Source organism: Heloderma suspectum, chromosome 1 (assembly GCF_057233095.1).
Source record: "Heloderma suspectum isolate Gila_16-S chromosome 1, 16-S_ref, whole genome shotgun sequence".
In the NCBI taxonomy this organism is placed as follows: Eukaryota; Metazoa; Chordata; class Lepidosauria; order Squamata; family Helodermatidae; genus Heloderma; species Heloderma suspectum.
Genome location: NC_139458.1, coordinates 12,055,965 through 12,079,399, shown reverse-complemented (window position 1 = coordinate 12,079,399; position 23,435 = coordinate 12,055,965). Strand labels below are relative to the sequence as shown.

Sequence of the window (23,435 nt, the reverse complement as noted above, 5' to 3'; positions counted from 1 at the left end):
ACCTCTGGGCAGCCCATGAACAGAACATGAGTGCAAGAGTGACCTCCCACCCACGTTCCCCAGCAACTGGCATACACAGTCATACTCCTTCTGATACTGGAGGTAATATATAGCCATCAGGACTAGTAGCCATTGGTAACTTTACCCTCCATGAGTCTCTCCAACCCAGCAATCATGTGACTGACCAGTTCCCACTCTCATTCTCTTTTCTCCTTTTTGTTCATCTATTGTGTAGCTGGGAACCTTCGGAAGGTCAGGGGACCACTTTCCACTCCCCTGGATCACCCTCTGTGGGCTGCACTCCTACTACTGAAATTCAGTGGCAGAGTGAAGGCAAAAAAAAATGGTCGTTTGCTATCAACTTTGGGCAACAAACTGCTATGGAGCCTTTAAAAGGTCACATTTAGCTTGTTTTCAAAAATCAGCAAACTGCTGATTTCTCTGCCACTGTGCTAGAGAGGTGCACTGGATGACATGGGAGGGGAACGCATATTGTCCACCCCTGGTGTAGAGTGTAAGCTTCCTAAGCAGGAAAGGACTACATAGATCAATTAAAACCTTTCCCAGTTTTATTGCTCTGTTTTATGACATTCCCTCTCCAGTGTGTCACCCAAAGAGAAGAAGAATTGAAGAAAGGCATTAAGAGCAGTATAAAACTCCACATTTTATACTGGTTTTCCTAAACCTCTTAATAAAAAGATGTGATAGCTTCACAGTGGAGGTGGTGGTGGTGGGGAGACCATAACTGACCCAGATTTAATTTCAGTTCTTTGGACTTGGGGAGGAAGCGTTGAAATAGCCCTTTCCAAAGCAAATCTGTCCGCATGACCTGATTTAAGCACCTCTTCAGTTCAAACTAGCTTGTGCGTCTGGTTTCTGACCAAAATGCAGCGGTTTTGACCTAGAAATATTTGCAGAATTTAGATAAGGAGCTTAAAATGTTCTGAAACAGTGTGCATGTGCGCACACATTTGTGCAAACCTACCCCTAATTTGCTATGGCCTGACAAGGAAAAGCACATGGGGGAATAAAAACTGAGTGAAGGCGTGTGAGAATTAATCATCAGAGCAACAGCTGGAGACTGTTAATCTCTAAACTAGGTTCACACCCCCCCCCCCAATCTGCTTACAAAACAAGAGGAACAATTATTGCCTAGACCTCAAGACAGGTTGTAGCGCTGCTGCTGGTGTAGGAAGAGCAACAAAAGGCTCACAGACGGACAGAGACATTGGATGCTCTCTTTATTAGAGCCAAAGTTTATCATATTACAAATGCAGTGCTGAGGGCATTTAAATGTGCTTATAAAAGCTACAATTTGATGTAAAAAACTGAAAGGTCTGTGGGTAACAATGCATAGAATCAGGGGTGTTGCTAGGCATGGGCCCAAGGGAACATGGCCCTGGGCATTTCTACACCAGCCTAAAATCCTGCATTTAGAACGGGGCTTTCTGCTTCCGTTTTAAATGCAGGATCAGCACTGACTCCCTTTACACGTGCTTCCTTTTCCCTTCCCCTTTCACCTCCCTGCCCCCCCCCGTCTGAGTCTTCCATTATCTGTCATTGATCTCGCTCCTCTTCTCCCCGCCTTAAGTCTTTTCACAGAGGAAACTGAAGCAGAACACAAGGGGCTAATTTGATAGCTCATTATCTACCATCTATTTAAGAACGGAACAAAGGGCATTAGTGCAGGAGGGTCATGGCAGGGTCACGGCATCATGTAAAGAGCCCACAAACTTCCGTGAAGGAGCAATTTCAGGATAAAAGCTCCATGTGATGAAGCCCCCTGAAACTATTTCCTAGAGCCCTGGATTAATCTACAGAGCCCCAAGTGTCAGGATTCCTTTTGCCCCTGCTGAACTACAAAAGCCAAATCAAAGACAGACAAGAGGCTTCAATCTACGGCTTTTAATCCATTACTTCAGTGGGTCATACAGATGCAAATTCTCAGTGGCTTTCAGTCTACAAAGGAAATGCCTGCAGGGAGTTTGCCGCCGTTTGAAGAAAGGCGGGCAGCTACCCTAACTTAAGGGGAGGGGTGGGGATCTCCCTCTCTCTCATGAGGCCTCTAAGCGCAGCTGTTCACGCCGGGCCAATCGGGCAGACCATCTAAGCTCTGCCCTGGCCATCTCTCTCTTGGTTCTACCTCTGGCGTCTAAGAATTCAGGCTCTCCAAGCCCCGCCTCTCCCTGTTCACTATCTCTCACAGGGGGGAGGGGTGAAGAGGGGCCCTCTCCATCCAGCTCGGCTTTTGAAACCTGAGGAGTCTGCCTAGCCATGTCTGGACAAGCCTGGGAAACTTCCTCCCCCACGTCTTGCAGTTCTTCTTCAGAATCTGAACTACTCTGCCACTCCCTGCACTCGGAGGCAACCCTGACATCGGAAGGTGTTTTTTCTCAGCTTAATTGCCACTTGGGGCAATTTTCAAGGGGCATTGCAGCTGGGAAGGGAAGGGTTAGCTCTCTCCTTCCCACATGCTGCAACACCCCCTTCCCTTGCAAAGTGCCCAGCATGGCAGTTAAGCTGTTTAATTCTGGAAACCGCCCAGAGAGCTTCAGCTACGGGGCAGTATAGAAATGTAAATAATAGTAATAGTAATAATAAGCTTAGACAAAAATGTTTACCATTTGGTTTGGGGTGATCTCGGTCAAGGTGCAAATTAATTGACCAATTTCTTTTATTTGAGATGGTTTGGATGAGAAATTAATTGGCTGGCATTGCCTCCCATGAAATTTAAATTAGTGCTAGTAATTATTTCTAAATTTGCATGTGTAGATATAAATTAGCCTATGCAGATTTTATGCAGTTTTTTGTCATATGGGCCTGGGCTCTGAATCTTTTAAGTGCCTAGCAAAGGCCTTGCATAATATCAGAGGGCTGGATGGGACCAGAAGGCAGTGGAGGCTGGTGGCTCCAATGTCAGTGGGGCGATGAATCCTCTCCAGGTTTTAGCCAGATCCGGTCAGAACTCCAAAGGAGTTCCGCACCTTGGATAGCCCCTTTATAGTTCTTCCTGGTTTTGACTGAAACCCAGAGTGGATTCACTGCCCCACTGACGCTGGAGCCACTGACCTCCCCTGCCAGAAGGCCACCAAATTCTGGACACACGGCTTCCTCCACACATGGGCTGGTCCATCTTGATGAACCTGAACAGTCCCTTTCACCGCCTGTCACAGGGAGAGAGGAGCAAGAGAATGCCAAGCCGGAGCGCTGTGTCAAAGTGAAGCCTACTTGGGCTGGCTCAGTTGTTTTGGCTGCTCTCCAGCGGCTGCTTCTCCTGCCACTCTGGCGATGTAGAAACCACATGGGAGGTTTCTTGGGGATGGCCGTAGCTCAGTGGCAGAGCCCCTGCTTTGCATGCAGGAGGCCCCAGGTTCGAACCCCGGCATCTCCAGGTGGGGCTGGAAATATTCCTGCCTGAAACCCTGGAGAACTGCTGCTGCCAGTCAGCGTCGACAATACTGTGCTAGATGGACTCATGGTCTGACTCAGTGTGAAGCAGCATCCTATGTTTCTATGTTTTATCTCAAAAGGAATTCCTGCCATGTAGCCCATCTCTGCCCAATTGTTTCCACATTACAAAAGAAGAGGTACGCTTATTGCTGCACAGAGTGCTATGATGGGAATACAGCTAGTGACATCTGTCACCTTTTCTCATGCAATTTTTGGATGAGCGTTGACTGCTTACAGCAGGGGTGGGCAATCCTTTTGGGGTCAAGAGCCACATTGCCTTGGGGGAAAGTGGTGGGAGACCACATACTGGCAGTGGGCAGAGCCAAAGCCCAAAGCGGGCATGAATGCCCCTTTTCTCTGTCCTTTCATTCATTATCCAGTTGCTCTCTCTTTCATTCACATTCTCTCTCTCTCTCTCTCTCATACACACGTACACCAGTTCATCCATTATCTCAGGGAGGGAGAGCAACACAGCCTCAAACACCCCTTTCCTATCCTGTCTCCTCTTTCTTTCACATCCGTACCAAGTCATTTATTTATTTATTTATCCACCCATCCTTCCTCACACTTTCCTTCCATTCAAGCGTTACGCAACCACTCTTTCTTTTCAAAGCCATTCTTTTTAACATTACTCCGCCAATTTTTGGCAGCCAAAATCCTAGCAGCAGTCACTAGACTGCTAACCATTTCTTTACATATCTGTTCACCTGCAGGCCCAAGCAAAACGGTCAGAGGGGCCACATTAAACCAGTTCATTTCTGTCATTTTAAGGAAAAACCTTTGGTTTAAAAATTAAAGGCCTGGGACAGAACTTCTTTGGGAAGGGAATAATGCTTTGGGTTTCCTATCAAGAGTTCTGTGAATAGAGCTATCGCAGTGGGTTGCCCTGCTCTTAAGACCTGACTAAAGACTTTTGATAGCCTGAAATAGTCAGGTAATGCGTCTCAGTGGGAGTAAGATGAGTCAAGAAGGCATGAATGGTGGGTGGGGGAGATGACTCATCCTTATTCCCAGGTGTCTGTGGGGGCTTCTAGACCAGGTGTGTTGAAATTATTTTAGCCAAATTCCATTTTGGAGAAGCTCTCAGGGGCCGCATTCCAGCAATAGGCGGGGCGAAAGGCAAAGGGGGCAGGGGCAAAAATCCCAGCATATTTTAGCTTAAAGCTCTTATGGCCAGTAACTGAGCCTTAGGAGAGGCATTTCAACCTTCTTGAATGCGGAAAAAAACTGCACAAAAGCCAGGAAAGCACCAAATGATTGGTGGTTGGGGGGAAGGGGTGGGCAGGGGGAGGGGGCGTGGTCTCCTGGGCAACCCAGAGGCCAGATTGGAGCACCAAGCAGGCTGGATTTGGACTTCTAGCTTGCGGTTCTGCACCTCTGTTTGAGATGGAGGGCTCTTAGCACTACAGGCCCCCATCCACATGGGACTTTTACTCCAGCTGTACTCCACCCCCAAATCGGTAGTGTCAGATGATGCACACCGCTCTCTGTAGCTAGCCCAGCGTTTCTTGCCTTAAATCCAGTTTTTTTTCCAGACTCATTTTGTGTTGGATTTTCCTGTCCCAGTGGCTTCAGTGCTGTTCGGGAGTCCGTGTGGCCTCAGCTGGCTTTGGCCTGAACTGGTAGAAGCGGCACTGATCGGTGGAAAGGAGAGTGAGGCGGGGGCGTGGGGAGAGCAGAGGGGTAAACATGCCTACCCAGAAGTAACTCATTGCCTTCAGTTCCATGTCGCTGCCTCTCACTTTAAATAGTCATTCAGCTTGAAAATGGAGACGGGAGCCAGCTCTGCTGTTTTGAAACTGTGCAGCTACGAAGGAGCACAGCTGAGAAACGGTGGATGCCTGTTGATTCAAAGCGGTGCAGCTAAGAAAGGGTGGTTGCCAGGCTGGATGATTTTCATGAACATGTACTCAGAAGCACTACATTGAGCCTACATTGGGGGGGGGGAGGGGAAGCCTGTGGATTGGGCAGTTAATACACATCAAAGACAATGTGCCAGTGGCTCTCCCTCCTTGCCAGCTCCATGCTCTCTGCTCTCAGCGCCTCTCGCACTCCCACTCAGTCTCCGGGTGGCAGCAACTGCCTGCTTGCCTGCCCGCCTCATAAATGTGTGTGTGTATGTGGGGTATACAGGGTTTGTCATGAACATCTACTCCAAATAAGTCCTGTATTGCACTTCGTTGAACATGCAGGGAGGGGGAGCAAGCCTATGCAATTGCTGATGTTCATTTCTACTTGCTGACGTCATTTCTACTCATCCACCCCACCCCAGCGAATGCAGCTTCAGTTCCCGTATACACTTCAAAAGCGGAGTATACAGCATCGCATGTACCGTGGAAAGAGCTAATTCGATTCTGTGAAAATGTGGATATAAGGCATTGTGCACCTATTCCACCTTTTCTCCCTTAACAGGTTTTTTTTTTCTGGTAAGAAAACACAGAAGAAGCTGTGGGAAAACACTGGAGAGTTAGTAATGAAAGACAACATCATATGACCCCTCGCCGCCCCCCGGCCATAGAATAAATTCCATGTTTGGGGCAGGGCGATTGCAGGATAGTTGCCTTGTCTGGAAGTACCTTCTGGGAAAGAAGGGGAAAAGGATATGGTGTTTCTTGCGCCAGACAGAAATGAGGACAGAATCGGAGGTCTGACCTGGAACATCTCAGAGTGAAGTTCATTCCCCTGAAGGTCTGACGTGGGCACAATGGGCTTCTGGAGAGTCAAGTGGGCTGTTAAGGTGTCCCCTTTTGTCTATGCCCAACCTGGACATTTCTAAAATGAAAATATTACAACATGTCATAAGCCCCTCCAGGGACCTAATGCTAAAAGGAGAGTAAATGCAGTTCTGCCACTGGGCATTTTAAGTGCTCAGAGAACAGCACACACAGCAATATCAAAAAGCGACTTCCTGGGCGGGTGGAGCTGTATCTGTTTGGTGCAGGAAGAATAATGGTTCTTGAGGCCCCCTGTACAGTCTAATAGGTTAGGGCAGCCTTCTAATGCCTACACTGGCTGGGGAGGATGGGAGTTGTAGTCCAGCACATTTGGACGGCACTGGTTGGGCCAGGCTGTATTTGGGCATAAACTTTTGTAGACTTCAGTCAACCATTTATTAGGGCATAAGTCCACAAAAGCCTATACCCTAATAAATTTGTTAGGCTTCAAGTGGCCACCACTAGGCTCATTGTTATTATCAATAAAGGTTATTACTACTAATGCCAAGAGAGCTGCATAGCTGTGCTCTGAGGCAGTTTCCAATGCATTCACTCTTGCATGCATAATTCTTTCTGTGTAGTAAGAATAGAGTTTCCATCACTCCTTATCAGCTTTTCTGTGTGCGCATGACATTTTAAATGCAGCGTGGGACAAGCATATGTTGAATGATTGATCTGTTTGTTGTACCTGCAGATGGCTTTCCCCATTGAATGGGAGGCCTATTTTTGGACGTCTGCTTCGCCCACTCCTGTGCTGCTAGCAATAAGCTCCTAGCTGTAAAACGCAGGGATCATTTTCATGCAATTGCCCAGGATTGCAAGGGACTACTACTGTCTCCGAACGAGAAGGAGAACCTAGAAGGGACATTAAAAGAATTCTCCTCCACGACCACCAACCCCCATTTGCATTTCCCCAAATGAAACATTTGTTTAATTGTAACTCTGCATTATAATTGTTAACAATTAACCACTTCAAATTATTCTTATGGGTTAGGCTTTTTTTTAAAAAACCAGGTATGTCTAGTAGAAGGTGAAGGGGATGGCAGAGGATGAGATGGCTAGATAGCATCAGCGATGCAATGAATATGAACTTGAGCACGCTCCAGGAGAGAGTGCAGGACAGGAAGGCCTGGCGTGCTCTGGTCCATGGGGTCACGAAGAGTCGGACACGACTGAACGACTGAACAAAGAAACAAATGTCTAGTAGGCCACAGTGAGCAGCCCTATGTTTCGGACCACAACTCCAAGCATTCCTGGCTATTGGCCGTGCTGGCTGGGTTTGATGGGAGTTGGGGGTCCAAAACATCTGGAGCACACCCGATGAAATTTGAACAACCCCTCTCCACAAGAGATCAGCACAGCTTTGCCCATTCACTGGACTTGGAAGGCAGTCTCTTCATGCATCCACCCACATTACTGCACAGGATCACAGCCATGATATCTTAAGTCGGTATTTATTCTAGGTGACCCATGTGCCTGGCTCAGTTTGCTGGGCAAGTGCTGTTGATGGGCAACTTCAAGGCCCAGCACTTCCTTCTGGTGGTTTTTTTTAAAACTGGATTTGGACAGGACAGCCCTTCAAAAGAGGACTGACCTCTGTAAAAGAGGACACATAGCTACCCTACGCAAGGGACAAGAGGTACAGCAGCCTAGTGAGCTGTCCTAGCATGGTGCCGGCTTGTTGCTGTTGTTCAGTTGTTCAGTCGTGTCCGACTCTTCGTGACCCCATGGACCACAGCATGCCAGGCCTTCCTGTCCTGCGCTCTCTCCCAGAGCATGCTCAAGTCCATATTCATTGCATCGGTGATGCTATCCAGCCATCTCATCCTCTGCTGCCCCCTTCTCCTTTTGCCTTCAGTCTTTCCCAGCATCAGGGTCTTTTCCAGGGGGTTTTCTCTTTGCATTAGGTGGCCAAAATATTTGAGCTTCAGCTTCAGTGTCTGTCCTTCCAATGAGCAGCCAGGGTTGATTTCCTTTAGGATGGACTGATTTGACCAGCTTACCAGACCCTATAGGGAGACCACTGGACTACAACAGAAGATAGAGGTCTGTTGCTTCTACCTATTTTCTCAAAAATATAAATGCATTTCTAAACATAAACAGGCATGATTGGAAGCGTGGAAAAAGAGCATGAAGTTTTTGAGGGTGCTTCAGCAAGACACCACCCCCACCCCGAGTGAATCTACTTTCTCATCGCCACTGTCACCAGCTGCTATTCCTCCCCCTCCTCTTCCTCCTCATTGCAAGCACTTGCTTCCTTGACAGGTGGAGAGCCAATGAGCAAGTCAGCAGTGGCATCTCCTGCTCCTCCATCTCACCACCACCATTATCTGGGCCAGAGCGAGAGGCAGGTGAACAAGCAGGTTGCGGTGGTGAAGAGGAGCAAGTCCAGGGAGCTCTTGTCAGTGGGCCCCTGCTGGGGTGTGGGCCCTCGGCAGGTGCCCAACCACGCCGACCCTTGACACTGGCCTTGGCAGGTGCCCTTTAGAAAGTATTATGGATAGTATGTTCTGATGCGCCACTGCCAGGTGGGGTTGGGGGTGGAGGTCTCAGGAGAAAGGCTTGCTTTTGCTTGGAGCACTTTCCGGTTCCAGGTGCGCATTGCAGCATTCAGTCTGGACAGGAAAGAGAACCCTTTCTGCTCTTGACTACCTTTCCCATTCCAGTCTTAGAGAAAAAGCTTTGCATCCAGTGAAGTTAGCTTCTTCAGGGTCAGAAACGAATTACAGTGAAGTTAAAAGCGAAGGTGGGGAGAGCCAAGGTCTCCTGGCACTCACTTTGGGCAAAATATGGGAAATCCTGTTTTTAAATCTTGGGTCTCTACCATAAAAAAGGGAAATGAAACACACCAGATAAATATTATAATCTGAATATTGCTTTACTAGAGAGATATGTGCACATCTATGCAGATACACACACATTTAGTGTTTGATGAATACATAGACGATAGATACCAGAAATACACTAAAGGCACAATCCTATGCATGTTTAGACAGGAAAACGTCCTATAACTCCCTGCATGCCCCAGCCAGTGCACACTTACCTGGGAGTCAATCCCATTAAAGGCCCAGATAGACAGAGATACCTGCGGCAAGAAGTTCTGAGGCGATCCCAAGCCACTGTGGATCGCACTAACCACTTGCTGTCCCTCATGTATGAGTCTGAACATGTTGGGGTAGCCATGTCAGAGGAGCTTATGCGGCAGGGTGAAGCACTGAAACGCACTGAACTCATGCTGGATAAGGTGGATCAAGATTTAGAAATGAGCCAGAGATACATCAACAGCACTAGGAGCGTGTTTGGTGAGTTTGTAAATTATTTCAAGGCCAAGCCACAAGAGGTCAAACCTGAGCAGAATGGGGCCTCTGAATACCAAGTAAGCCGCAGATTAAAAGAAGTCATATCTGTCAGTAAAGAACAGGAGTCAAAGTATCAGGAAAGTCATCCAAATTTATGAAGGCTGGATAATTCAGAGGAACCCGTTCAAATTCTTCATTCAGGCCTGATAGCTACCCCAAGAATCAACATCTCCAAGCTTACCACCAGCTGTTATATTGTGGTTTTAAGCTTTCATATTTACATTGCTTTATGCTACGCTTTGTGGTTTTAATTTTTGTGAACCACCCAGAGAGCTTCAGCTATTGAGTGGTATAGAAATAAATAAATAAATAAAATTCAGTGTGACATCTGAGTAGACATGTATAAGATTGTGCTGTTAACAACAGTTTAATAGGAACAGGATCACAGTCAGCCCATTTATTTTTAAGCAATTGGGTCAACAGATTATCTAAAAAGGCTCAAGAAGCGAATTAAGGACTTGGCAAAATTAGACTGTGATATGAAAATGTCGTTAATGTTATTTCCATCATACACCCAAAGACAGACAACGAAAGTACTCTAGTGGGTTAATCAGTTTCCAGATTGAGGGAATCACAGACATTACATTAAGAATGCACTTTCGATCCAACAAAAACGAAAACAAAAACCACCCATTCTAATTTGTTTATTTAGGCATATTACATGACTTCTTAACCTGCAAAAATTGGAATGATTTCCTATAAAAATAAATATATGGGAAATTCTTGCTCTAACAGTCCCATGCACACTTCTGAGGAGCTTTTGAGGATATGTAGTGCATGGCATGGCATTGCAGCTTGTCCTGGAGGGGGCAGTTCCACAGGTGTAATGGATATACGTACTGGAGCTCTTGTACCTGAAGCAAAGAATTATCACAAATTCTCACAGTAATTTGTGGTGTATCAAAAAAGCCAGCCACCCAGAGAACTTTGGATATAGGGCAGCCTGTCCTTCAGAGGTGAAGAGCCTCAGGCCTGGAGGCCAAATCTGGACTACCTGAGGTCCAATATGGCCCTCTGGGGTTCTTCACCCTCTTTCCACCAACCAGCAATTGTTTGGTGGTTTCCTGGCTTTTCTGCCCCCCCCCCCCCGAAATGCCTCTCCTCAGGCTTAATTACTGGCAGTAAGGGATTTAAGCTAAAAGATCCTTATATTTTTGGCCCCACCCCTTTTGCCTTTGGTCTTGCCCAATGCTGGAATATGGTCCCTGAGAGGTTTTCTGAAATGGGCTTTGGCCCTCAGGCTGAAAGAGCTATAAATGCTAAGTATTTGTATATAAATAATACATAAAATATGATACTGACAGGCCTTGGGCAAATTACGTCCACATTACCAGCTCTTCGGTAACCTCCTGCATCTTAGGAGGCGGCTTTCACTTCTCAACAAATGCACACATTTAGACTGTGAAAGAGCATGGTCTTTAAGTTCAACACAAATTGTTGGATGTTTCGTTCTCATATGATAGGTTAAGACAAAAACACTCCCATAATAGTGTAATTATTTTTCACAACAAGTGAGTGTTTGAGAAAACAAGTTTGGTGTCATTTGCTTTTCTCATTCACATTGAGTCCAACCCCCTTCCTACAGCCAAAACTCCTGGACAATGTTCCTTTCATCGCCTGCATTTCCAGTTTTGCAGAGAATTTCTCTCTCTCCCTTTCCATATGAAGGTTGCATCTTTCCTGCCCTGCTGGAACCCACCAAAGACTTATTTGGTATAGCATCTTGTGGCCGTATGCACCTCCTCTCCCCAATAAAAGTGCATGCAAATGGCCTTAAACCAAAGATTCATAGTCTGTACACTGTGTCCACCTTGTTTCCTTCTCCTTCCTTCCATTGTGTTTCTCCTCCGTTCTCTGGTTTTTCTGCTTGGATGAAGTAGCGGGCTCTTTGTGAGGAGTTGTGGCAGGATCTTTGTTAAACCAAATAAGGCCAAAGATCTTACATTTTTCATTCTTTGTAAAATAATAATAATCTGGAGCTATAGTGCCTCTGTACCTGGAGGCCAGATCCAACACTAGGGGTTGCCAGCATGGTGCCCATGGACACCAATGTGCTCATAGACATCTCCCTTGGTCCCCACCAGGTTCCCTGCCCCTTCAGTTTTTCTATTTTATTTCTTAAAATGTTTTTAAATAACATTTAAAAAAACTAGGAGGCTGGCATGCTGCAAAGTGAAGTGCTGTCCTGGATTGCTATGTTTATTTGGGTTTGTCAGGAGTGCCCTAGCTGCCTCTTCGTGGTCCCCACCAAAGCCCACTCAGGACACAGATGACGAGGATTCTTTCCGAGACTTTATTCCTTTATGACTCTTTCACTAGGGACAAAGCAAAGAACAGCACTGGGGAAAGATAGCACAGTAGCCTAAGCTCCAGGTAAGGCAGTTGGTCCCCGTTTGAAGGAGAACCGCGGGAAGACTCTGAACTTATGGCTAGGGAGAGATCCTCCCTCTTTCCCTTGGGTCCTCAGGATGCGACCATTGTTTGAGCGCCAAATGAGCGGAGCGCCTCCTTTCGGCACCCTCCATCTGTCGTCGCTCCTTGCGTCTGCGCCGAGCATCCAGTAAGCCCCCCTCCAGCGCTCTCTCACTGCCAGGGTCACTATCTCTCCCAGGAATGCTGGCAGGAGGAATCTCTCCCACAGATTGCTGTTCCTCCTCAGAATCAGAACTGCTCTGGGGCTCTATGGGCTCAGTTTCCACCCTGACAGGGTTCAACAGAGTGGTTGGTGTTTTGGTATTCAGATACCACTTCTGCCTTGTACTTAGGATCTTGGACAAGTTCCTTTTCTTTTTGTCTCACCAGTTTGCCTTCTGGGAAATGAATGTTTTGTGACTGCCCATGCCCATCTTGGCAGCCATTTTATGAATGGGCAAACCACTCCCCATGGCAGCCATTTTGTGAGAGCATCTACAGGGGCTGGATAACCCTGAACTAACACAACACATTCATGTGGCACAGCATCCTGTTACTAATAATGGGCAACCAAACATACTGTAGCTCCCCTCTGTACAGTGTGTCCACATGGTGTGTCGAGTAGTTGTGTGTTCTTCCTATGATGTTTCCTTCTCATCACACAGGTTTGAAGGCTACAATTCATAATTTGCTTGGGAGTCTCTCTCACCCCAAGAAGAGACGGGTGGACCTGCAATGAACAGAGCCTTATTTGGCTATCCAAGCCCATTCCGCTTCAGAGATGAATGCCCAGGAACCTGGGCCTTGCTTGGCTCTCCATCCCACCCCCTACCCCACACCCCAAGCAGAGATGGGTGTGTGGCAAGCTAGGACACATCTACATCTTCCACCACCCAAGATACAAGCACCCTCTTTGTTAAAAGGTGAGTGGCATGATGTCCAGATAGGCTTTGTTTGCATCAAGCTTGCCTTTATAAAAATCTATGGTGCCCTTATAAAAATCTATGGTGTGACCACACTTAGAATACTGGTCACCATACCTAAGACAAGATATTGTAGAGCTGGCAAAAGTGCAGAAAAGGGCAACTAAAACTATCAAGGGGCTGGAACATCTCCCCTATGAGGAAAGGTAAGAACAGCTGGGATTGTTTAGCTTGGAAAAAAGGAGGATAAGGGGATACATGATAGAGATGTACAAAATTATGCATGGTGCGGAGAATGTGGATAGGAAGACATTTTTCTCCCCCTTTCATACTACTAGAACCCATCTGGGTCCTCCAATGAAGCAGATTGGTGGGAGATTCAAGACAGATAAAAGGAAATACTTCTTCACACAGCACATAGTTAACCTATGGAATTCACTACCACAGGATATAGTGATGGCCACCAATTTGGATGGCTTTAAAAGGGGGTTAGGCATATTCCTGGAGAGAAAGGCTATCAATGGCTACTAGTCCTGATGGCCATGTGCTACCTCCAGTACCAGAGGCAGTATGCATACATACACCAGTTGCTGGGGAACCTGGGCAGAAAGGTGCTGTTGCACTCATGTCCTGCTTGTGGGTTTCCCATGGCAGCTGGTTGTGAACAGAGTGCTGGACTAGATGGACCCTTGGTCCATCCAGCAGGGCTTTTCTTGTGTTCTTAAGTTGGGCCAGCCAAAGCAGGTACCACCAGAAAAGAGATGTGAGGGTTTCCAAGTTCAACAGGCTTGGTTGGGGGTTAGTTTGGTATGGTACCTCTATGGTTTTTCATGGGTTAAAGGGAGAATCATAGAATGATAGAACAGTGGGGTTGGAAGGGGCCTATAAGACCATCGAGTCCAACCCCCTGCTCAATGCAGGAATCCAGTTCAGAGCATCCCTCACAGATGGCTGCCCAGCTTCATCTTGGATGCCTCCAGTGTGGGAGAGCCCACTACCTCCCTAGGGAGAAAAGGCGACTGATCTTTCTTTCAGCCTCTCTAGCACAGGGACTAGCAATGCCTGATTAATCGGGTGGAAGATTTTAATTGTCCCAGCAAATGTAATTGATTCAGCGGTTAACATTGCACCCCTAGTATATATGTAAGATTTTGGTGAGCCTGCTCCCCACAAGGTGTTGTAGTAATCAGGAGCAACAACTACTCATTGCAGAAGAAGAAATATGAGTCAAGACTACTATCATGTTTACTCAAATATCCCTTTTCTAGTATCTGCACTCTTTCCAGTTAAATACTGCAGCCTGCTGTTGAATCCAGGTACTGCAAATTTGCCATCTATATTTTTATTGAGTTTTTAAATAAATAAATAAAAATAAAATGTCATTGAAAAGGATGGAATACAGGCCATCAATCAGGGTTGTTTGTTCTACCAGAGATGTTGGAGAAACAGAAGCCTTTTCGCTGTCACCTAAATCAGAGAATAATGTTTAAGAGTCTACAGCAATGCCGTAAGCTCATTTAAAAAGAGCTGTATTGCTGAAATGGAATCCGAGCTCTGCAGATGTTGCTGTGTAGTGGAAGCACACCCTCCAATAAGAGAAATAGCACGATGGCCTTTTTCAGACTAGACTCACTTGTTAGTCTTGAACAAGTTCCGTGTCTTTAAAACAGGAATACTTACGAGATTTTTCTAGGTTGCTGTAGCGGTGAACAAGAACTGTGCAGCACTTTGTACATTGAAAACATTATTAGAAATGGTTAATAACAAGTGGTGAAAAACTCATTCCAGAACAGCTGGGTTAATCTGTTACATCAAGCAAGGTAAGAAATCTTGTAATCCCTTAACAGTGCAATCCCATACACGTCTATGAACCTACCTGTACACTATGATCATCATCTGAGGCCCTTCTCCGAGTGCCTCCTCGGAGGGAGGTTCAGAAAGAGGAAGGAGAAGGCCACAAAGGAGAGGGCCTTCTTGGTGGTGGCCCCCATATTATGGAACACTGTTCCCAGTGAGGTCTGCCTGGCGCCCACGTTATCTTTTCCACACCAGACCTTCCTCTACTCCCAGGCATTTGGCAACATATGATAGGATTTTTAACAGATCCTGGGATTTCTTATTGTTGACTCTTAAAATTGTGTGTGTGTGTATATATATATATGTGTGTGTGTGTGTGTGTGTATATATATATAGAGAGAGAGAGAGAGAGAAAGAAAGAGAGGGAGAGAGGGGTGTAAAGTGGCACAATAGCAAAGCAACAAGGAGGATCTGGATCCACTATATATACAGTAGTATTAAGTTAAAATATATAAGAAAGGCTGATAGATTAACAACAGAGTAATTCCAAAATATATTTAGAACTAAACGTTTTGGCTTCCACCTTCATCAACAGCTGGGAGCGGAAACTTTTAGCCCTAAATGTATTTTGAAATTATTCTGTTGTTAGTCTATCAGTCTTTTGTATCTACCTACCTACCTACCTACCTACCTATCAATCATCTATCGTGTGTGTGTGTATAGTATGTAAATAGTTTTATATAATGTTACTGTATTCTATTGTTAAGGTTTTAATCTTTGTAAACCACCCAGAGAGCTTTGGCTATTGGGCGGGATAGAAACGTAATAAATGAAATGAACGTCTACTCAGCAGTTCAGTGAGGTGCGCTCCCACACAGGGGAGTACAAAGGTTTGTTAAACACACAGCGCTTAAGCAGACTTTAGTTTTCAGTGTCTTTTCGCTTCAGGTTTGTCAACAGCCACAGGAATGTCTCCCTGTGGTTAGCATACCTCCTAGCACTTCCATGTTTGAGTGGCGTCTCATCTGGCTGTAGATACTCAGGCCTCACGCAGGGGTGCCGAGCTGGAAAGGCACTCAGGTTCTGCAGTCTTCCTCACGGAGATCCTACTCTGGAAGTTGCTCCACCCGCTCATTTGCCTAGATCTCTGGCGCGAGAGGAGTCCTCCAGGTGTGGCAGCCTTTGCCTGGCAGGGCTTTGCCCTCTGCTCCTGCTCCTCCTGCTTCTTCTTGTCCCACTTTCACAGCCTTCTCTGCACTGATGGGCCAACACTCTTCCCACAGTTTTGCTTCCCGCTTCAGATACACAACCCCACTCCGCTTCACCATTGGCTGTTGCTTGCACCGGGGCCTACATGTCTGAGGCTGAGTCAGCAGAGCGTTATTCCATAAGAGCAGCACGTAAGAGAGAGAGGCCACTGATTTTCTGCCAACAGCATCTGGGTGAGTTATGACGATGCTTCCCCTGGCTTCGTGGATCCCTCTTGCACCAGGCCTCAACTGTCCGTTCATTAGGCTGGGTTCTGAGCAATGCTGTCCTAAATCAGTATTCAGAGGTTCTGTTGAAGTGGAGGAGGAGAAAAAAGTTAACAAGGTGAAACCCAAAAGTAGTAATTATGTAAATGGTGCATCCTATTAATTGGAGTGTATGACTTGAAAGACCTGTTCCAAAACAGCAAAACAAATAAAGCTCAAACAGGTGGTGGGGCAGTGTTAGGGGTGGCACTGCTGAGTCTCCTGCGGTGTAGACCCTGAGTTGGGGTAGATCCTATACATTCAGGGTAGGTGGTGCCTTGCAGAATAGGGGGTGGGGCTTGGTGGGGCAGGGGTCCGAATCTACTGCAGCCTTTCCTGGCTTGATGCCGTCCAGATGTTTTGGACTTCAACACCCATCAGCGCAAGCCAGCATGGTCAATAGTCAGGAGTGCTGGGAGTTGTAGTCTAAAACATCAGGAGGACACGGGAAGGCTGGACACTTAGTGCAGTGGTGGGAAACTTGTGGCCCTCCAGATGGTGTGGCTCACAGTGTCAGGGTGGAAACTGAGCGCATAGACCCCCAGAGCAGTTCTGATTCTGAGGAGGAACAGCAATCTGTGGGAGAGGAGCTCGCTCATCTCTCACAAGCACAGCAGCTGGCAGAGATTCCTCCTGCCAGCATTCCTGGGAGAGATAGTGACCCTGGCAGTGAGAGAGCACTGGAGGGGGGCTTGCTGGACGCTCAGCGCAGACGCAGGGAGCGACGACAGATGGAGGGCGCCGAAAGGAGGCGTTCCGCTCGTTTGGCGCTCAAACAACGGTCATGTCCCGAGGACCCAAGGGAAAGAGGGAGGATCTCTCCATAGCCCTTAAGTTCAGGGTCTTCCCGTGGTTCTCCTTCAAACGGGGACCAACTGCCTTACCTGGAGCTTAGGCTACTCTGCTATCTTTCCCCAGTGCTGCTCCTTGCTTAGTCGCTAGTGATTAGTATCTGAAAGAGTCATAAAGTAATAAAGGAATAAAGCCTTGGAAAGAATCCTCATCCTCTGTGTCCTGAGTCGGCTATTGGACGGGACTGCAAGAGGCAGCTAGGGCGCTCCTTACAGCTTGGTCCCCGTTCCTCTTTTTTTTCTTCTCTCTGCTCCTACTGCCTCTGGAGGCTGCCATGGACTCGGCGGTGCACGCTCTCACGCAAGAGAACCAGGCTCTTTGTGATCAAGTGGCTCAACTGACGACTGCCGTACAGAGTCTGCAAGCTGCGGTTCAACCCCCACCACCTCCGATTCCCCCTCGCCGCAAGTGCCCGGTGGCTCTGCCAGAGAAGTTTTCTGGTGAGAAAGGACTTTTTCAGATTTTCTGTGCCCAATCGGAGCTGTACATGTGCCTACGACCTGAGGATTTCCTGACAGAACAGGTTCGTGTGGGCTTTATCATTAACCTACTTTCAGGCGTGGCAGCTAAATGGGGTTCAGGACTTCTTCTCACTAATGACCCCCTGCTCAGGGACTATCAAGGTTTCATGACAGCGATGGCCAGTTTTTTCAGTGACCCCCTGCGCATGCAGATGGCTTCTCGGGAGATTCGCTGCCTCAGGCAGGGCAAGGACTCAGTTTCCAGCTACGCAACAACTTTTCGGTTGCTGATGCAGGATTTACAGTGGAATGATGCCGCGCTGGTGGCTCAGTTTTTGGACGATCTGAACGAGATCTTGGATGAGTTGGTACGCACGCCTAGCCCGCCTACTTTGGAGGACCTCATCCAGACCTGCCTCCAGATAGATAGTCGACTGGAGGAGCGCTGGCAGACCCAGCAGGGCGGCGGGGGCCGAGATTTCCCTCCTCCCTTCCCCCGTTTCCTGCCCCCTCCCCCACCCCCCACCCCTGCAGTGGGGGCAGAGGAGACCCCGATGCAGCTGGGAGCTACCTGAGCCTCGCTGCCGCTGGAGGAACTAGAGCGGTGGTGTGCAGCGCGCCGATGCTTTCGGTGTGGAAAGCTGGGACATTTTGTCAAAACCTGCCGCGCCAGACCCGCAGCCCCACTGCCTCCTCCTCCTCTTTTTCCTCCTCCTCCTCCTCCTCTTCCGCCTCCTCCTCATTTCCAGGCCTGACTAGGCTGCCCCCCAAGCCTGTTGGAGGTCTCCAGTGTGGGGGTCAGCTCCCCACCAGGTGGGTGCCTTCCACAACCCCCCCACCCTCCCATCTGCTATTGCATGTTCACCTCCACTCCTCCCAGTGGGGTGGGGTGGAGGCCCTAGCTTTAGTGGACTCTGGGGCTATGACCAGTTTCATGGATGAAACGTTCGCTCACTTCCACAAGATTCCTACCCTGCCTCTTCCTGCCCCCTTGACAGTGGAGACTATCGATGGGCGTCCTCTTTCTTCGGGTGCAGTGACCCGGATTACACCTCCACTCACTCTGCGCGCCCAGTCCCATGTTGAGCAGATTCAGGTTCACTTGGCCAAGGTCCCCCAATACCCAATCATGCTGGGTGTTTGCTGGCTCTCTAAGCATAATCCTCAGATTTCTTGGGGGCTTCAGCAAGTGGAGTTTGCGTCTCCCTACTGCCGGGAGCACTGCCTCCCAACGGAGGCACCAGTCCCAGCCCAGGCCTTAACCCTTTCCTCCCCCTCCTCATCTGCTTCTGGCAGTTCTTCAGCTACCGTGATCCTCCCAGAGAAGTATGCGGCTTTTCGGGATGTTTTCAACAAGAAGGAGGCCGACCAGCTCCCCCCTCACTGCCCTTTCAACTGTGCCATTAACTTCATTCCTGGGGCGACCATCCTTGCTGGCCAGCTGTATTTGATGTCGGAGCCAGAACTTCAAGCTCTGTGGGAGTTTTTGGGCACAAACCTCAAACGTGGCTTCATTTGCCCCTCCTCCGCCGCCGCCTGCGCCCCTACCATGTTTGTGCGCAAAAAATCAGGAGAACTCCGTCCGGTGCATGACTTCTGAGCGTTGAACTCGGTCTCGATCCCTGACAAGTACCCCTTCCCCCTCATACTGGAGATGCTGGAGCACCTGGGGTGAGCCAAAATTTTCACAATGTTGGACCTGCGTGGTGCCTACAATCTGATTCGCATCCAGGAGGGGGATGAGTGGAAGACTTCTTTCGGCACCCAGTACGGAGCGTATGAATACCTAGTGATGCCATTTGGGCTCGCCTGCCCCCCCCACGTTTTATGAATGCCATCTTCCGGGAATATTTGGACACTTTCCTCATTGTGTATCTCGATGATTTACTTATATTTTCTGAGGACCCCCATGCCCATCAGCACCATGTCTCCACTGTCCTCCAGCGCCTCTGCAAGCACCATCTTTATGCCAAGCTGGAGAAATGTGCGTTTGACCTAACCTCTTTGGACTATCTCGGCTACATTATCTCAGCTGACGGTATCAGGATGGATCCTGCAAAGGTCCAGGCTGTCCTCTCCTGGCAGGCTCCATCCACCAAGAAGGACTTGCAACATTTTCTGGGGTTTGCTAATTTTTACAGAAAGTTCCTGCCCAGCTTTGCTCGGCTGACACCTCCTCTCACGGACCTCCTTAAGGGCAGGAAATCTCCTTTGCATTAGACAGCATCTGCCCAACAGGCTTTCGAGGAACTTAAGCTTTTTAGTTCTGAGCCGATCCTGTTACATCCCGACCCGAGGAAGCCTTTTGTAGTGCAAACTGATGCCTCTGACTTTGTGGTGGGGGCAGTGCTTTTTCAGCCAGATTGGGTGGGTGGCGGGTTGCAACGCTCCGCCTACCACTCCAGGAAGCTGAACATGTCTGAGAGGAATTATACCATCTGGGAGAAGGAACTGTTGGACATCAAGTCCACTTTGGAGACCTGGCGTCACCTTCTGGAGGGGGCACAGCACCCAGTCGAAGTTAGAACCAACCATCGCAACCTGGAACATCTTCAGACAGCCTGTGCCTTAAACCAGTGGCAGATTAGGTGGTCATTCCCCCCCCCCCCGGTTCCACCTTAAGATTTGCCATGTGAAGGCCTCCGACAACTTACAAGCAGATGCTCTGTCTCGTAAGCCGGACCTCCAGCCAGGGGGTGAGGGAAATCCCCCCCTCTGATTCTTCCCCCCCAGGCCTGGCGGAAGCTGTGGTGCCTCACTCTTAGGAGGAGCTTATTCACTCTGAACAGGCTCAGGATGCTTTTGTCTGCACAAAAGTGGAGGAATTGGGGCTAGCCTCTGCCCCCCCACTCTACCCCCTTCTCTTTGCGAGGTGGCCTGCTTTACCATTCCGGCAGGGTCTATGTGCCTTCTAGACCTCTCGGTGAGAAGGTCCTCCATCAGTGCCACGACTCCCCCACCGCTGGGCATTTTGGCGTCGCCAAGACCCTGCACGGAGCGACGCGGGATTTTTGGTGGCCTCGTGTGTGTCGGGATGTCAAGACCTATGTTGCCTCCTGCCCAACCTGCCAGTGGGCGAAGGCCCCCTCAGGCAAGACCACAGGCTTGCTTCACCCCCTGCCTACCCCCTCAGGACCTTGAAACTGCTCTCCCTTGACTTCATCATTGACTTGCCTTGCTCACATGGTAAGACCACTATTCTGGTGGTGGTGGATTTGTTTTCTAAGATGGCCCATTTCATCCCCTGCTCTGGGTTGCCCACAGCCAGGGAGACAGCGGAGCTTTTTTTGGCGCATGTTTTCCTGCTCCACGGATGGCCCGAGGGTCTCATTTCAGATAGGGGAGCCCCATTCACTGCCCATTTCTGAAGGGAGCTACTTGGGCTTCTCCATGTGACGCTCTGTCTTTCCTCCACCCACCATCCACAGACGGACGGTCAGACCGAGCGCACCAATACGACTCTGGAGCACTATTTGCACTGTTATGTCAATTACCAGCAAGATGACTGGTTTTCCTTGCTGCCTCTCGCAGAATTTGCTTATAACAATGCCTGCCATGCCTCCACCCGCCAAATTCCATTTTTTGCCAATTTTGGTTACCACCCCAAGGCTTTCCCATCCACCCTAGCTCCCTCTTCGGTGCCGGCAGCCCATGAGTTTTTAGAGGAGTTGCAAACGGTACTCCACCTCTTACAGGACTCCCTCGAGCAAGCCAAGACAGCCTACAAGGCCTCTGTGGACCGGCGGCGCCAGCCGGGTCCATCTCTGCAACTGGGGGACTGAATCATAGAATAGTAGGGTTGGAAGGGGCCTACAAGACCAGTGAGTCCAACTCCTTGCTCAATGCAGGAATCCAAGTCACAGCATCCCTGACAGATGGCTGTCCAGCCTCGTCTTGAATGCCTCCAGTGTGGGAGAGCCCACCACCTCCCTAGGTAATTGGTTCCATTGTCGTATTGCTCTAACAGCCAGGAAGTTTTTCCTGATGTTCAGCCGGAATCTGGCTTCCTGTAACTTGAGCCCATTATTCCGTGTCCTGCACTCTGGGATGATCGACTGGGTTTGGTTGTCCACCCAATACCTCCCCTCTCACTCACCTGCAAAGAAGCTCCCGCCTCGCTGCACGGGGCCTTTCCAGATTATGGCCCAGATTAACCCTGTTGCTTTTCATCTGGTTCTCCCCCCCTCCATGAAGATCCATCCTGTTTTTCATCGGTCCTTGCTGTCCCCCCTGGTTTCTGGCGACCCTCATCATTTGGCTGGCTCCCCCCCCCGCCGCCAGTGCTGGTGGAGGGGGAGGAGGAGTTTGAGATCACTGAGATTCTGGACTCCTGCCTTTCTCGTGGCCGCCTGCAATATCTGGTGGACTGGAAGGGGTACTGGCCAGATGAACGATCCTGGGAACCCGCAGAAAATGTGCATGCTCCGTTGCTGCTGAGGCATTTCCACCAGCTGTACCCCCACAAACCTGGGGCCCCAGGGGAGGAGCACAAGGGGGGGTGCCTCATGGGTGCAGGGATGATGTCACGGTGGAAACTGAGCCCATAGACCCCCAGAGCAGTTCTGATTCTGAGGAAGAACAGCAATCCATGGGAGAGGAGCTCGCTCATCTCTCACAAGCACAGCAGCTGGGAGAGATTCCTCCTGCCAGCATTCCTCGGAGAGATAGTGACCCTGGCAGCAAGAGAGAGCTGGAGGGGGGCTTGCTGGACGCTCAGCGCAGATGCAGGGAGCGACGGCAGATGGAGGGTGCCGAAAGGAGGCGTTCCGCTTGTTTGGCGCTCAAACAACGGTCGTGTCCTGAGGACCCAATGGAAAGAGGGAGGATCTCTCCATAGCCCATAAGTTCAGAGTCTTCCCGTGGTTCCCCTTCAAACGGGGACCAACTGCCTTACCTGGAGCTTAGGCTACTCTGCTGTCTTTCCCCAGTGCTGTTCCTTGCTTAGTCGCTAGTGATTAGTATCTGAAAGAGTCATAAAGGAATAAAGCCTTGGAAAGAATCCTTGTCATCTGTGTCCTGAGTTGGCTATTGGAGGGGACTGCAAGAGGCAGCTAGGGCGCTCCTGACACACAGCTCCCATCCTCCAACACCATTAGCTCTGCTGGCTAGGGCTGATGGGAGTTGTAGGCTGAAACACCTGGAGGGCCAGAAGTTGCCAACCCCTGACCAAGGAAATCAGGGCATAGAGCTGTGGTGTCGAACCTCTTCCAGCCTGAGGGCTGAATTCCATTTCGGATCCCACAGGCAATTGGGGTGGGGCCAAACTACCAGCATGTTTTATCTAAAAGCTCTTACTGCCAGCAAGTAAGTATTGGGAGAGGCATTTCAAAGTTTTAGAATGGATGGAAAAACTGCACAAAAGGCGGGAACCCTCCAAATGATCAGTGGTCAGGGGAAAGTGGGTGGGGGCAGGAGAAGGGGCATGGCCATCTGGGGAATTCTGGGAGCCAGGTTGGAATCCCAGGTGGGCCTGTTTTCGCTCCCAGGCCTCAGGTTCTGCACTCCTGGTGTAGAGTATGGCAGTGCATGGCACGTCAGAAACAGGCTGCCTTTACACTGAAGAAAACCCCCACAGCCCTCCTGTTGTGGAGCCTTTCCACGTTTACCATGGGCTCCCAGACAGCGACCACATGATTACTGAGAGGGGAAGCTTTTAATTTTCAAGGTTCCATAGAACTCAATGAAACCGCGCCATCTAGTGGCTGTTTTAATCATGTAACATTCCTACATGATTGATTGATTGATTGCACTTATATCCCGCCTTTTTTCCTCTTGCAAGGAACCCAAGGCGGCTTACATTATCCTCCTCCTCTCCATTTTATCCTCACAACAACAACCCTGTGAGGTGGGCTGGGCTGAGAGTGTGTGACTGGCCCAAAGTCGCCCAGTAAGCTTCCATGGCCGAGTGAGGACTAGAACCCGGATCTCCCAGCTCCTAGTCCAACACTTTTGC

The 23,435-nt window shown here is 49.0% G+C and overlaps 1 pseudogene; it reads left to right on the top strand.

Annotated features, from left to right (window-relative positions):
* Positions 1-9,183: 9,183 nt before the first annotated feature.
* On the top strand, positions 9,184-12,674 carry LOC146356912 (synaptosomal-associated protein 29 pseudogene; annotated as a pseudogene).
* Positions 12,675-23,435: the final 10,761 nt, after the last annotated feature.